The 1,024-nt window shown below is 36.0% G+C and overlaps 1 protein-coding gene across 2 annotated transcripts in view; it reads left to right on the top strand.

The window, feature by feature from the left end:
• LOC113802195 (uncharacterized) overlaps positions 1-500 on the top strand; it is a 17,461-nt gene extending 16,961 nt beyond the window's left edge. For both annotated transcript variants that reach the window (XM_027352725.2, XM_070129816.1), the window contains exon 5: positions 1-500. This exon is cut by the window's left edge and continues 999 nt beyond it. The gene's annotated coding sequence lies outside the window, so the exon portion shown is untranslated.
• Positions 501-1,024: the final 524 nt, after the last annotated feature.

Below are 1,024 nucleotides of genomic sequence, written 5' to 3'. Positions count from 1 at the left end.
CATCTCTTTCTGTTCAACTATGTGTACATGGCAGAAGGTAATATTCTCGCGGTAGTGGGTGATAATGTTCATTAGGCTGCCCGAAGATCTTGGACATTCAGAATTTTAAAATGTGACTAAAGGCAGAGAAATAGCACAGTGCAATGGGACTTACTGATTACCCCACATTATGTACAACTGGCATAAGATCAGCTACATGGCTGGCATTCTTGTCAAGAATCAAGATATAAGTGATATCCGGATCATAGGCACAAATTCGCCTCAGCTTCATATCTGCACGTTACCTCATCTGTGTAACTTTTTTCCTTAATATACTGCGTACTTTCTAGATTCCATATACCCGGGTATCCTAGGTGCAGTACCATAATCTAAGAGCACAACAAATATGTAAGCTCTGACTGTGTCTTCAACCAATATAAGGATTATATAAAACCTATGATCTTAAAACCAAAATAGATAATGTACTGTCTATTCTTTTTAAAAATTGCTTTGTTCGCTTATTTCATTTTAACTACATTTAAACCTACGTCGTGACAAGTTTCACTTTGTGTGTATGGATATATCACTGAATTTTGTTTATTGCGGAACCCACGTTTGAAGTCGTCATACTGCTGTTGGTCTTCTCCAATTGCCCGGCATTTTCATGACCTCTTAGACCAGGGTCTCCCAACCAGGGGTGCTCGCACCCCTGGTTGGGAAACCACTTAAGATAGTTGAGATAGCATTCCAGGGGGTGCGAGAAGAATCCAACTTAATGACAATAAATTTATCTATTTTCACTCCTTTGCGGTTTACCCATTTCGAAAAAAAAATCAAGAAACGAGAACAAGAGTCACTGAAGTGAAATTCATTGATAAACGGTATAAAGTTGGATGCTTGATTTTATTATTTGCAGACATTTCAAGTAAGAGTGATTATATTTTATAAGGTTTATTCAAATATTAACTTGGAATTTCTTTTCTTGTACACATTTTTTTATTTTTGACATATTACTAGGAAATAAAATAAAATATTTCCTTTCGTT

This window comes from Penaeus vannamei, chromosome 14 (genome assembly GCF_042767895.1).
Source record: "Penaeus vannamei isolate JL-2024 chromosome 14, ASM4276789v1, whole genome shotgun sequence".
Classification (NCBI taxonomy): Eukaryota; Metazoa; Arthropoda; class Malacostraca; order Decapoda; family Penaeidae; genus Penaeus; species Penaeus vannamei.
Note: the sequence above shows the minus strand (reverse complement) of the source record. Positions and strands in the feature narration are given on the sequence as shown.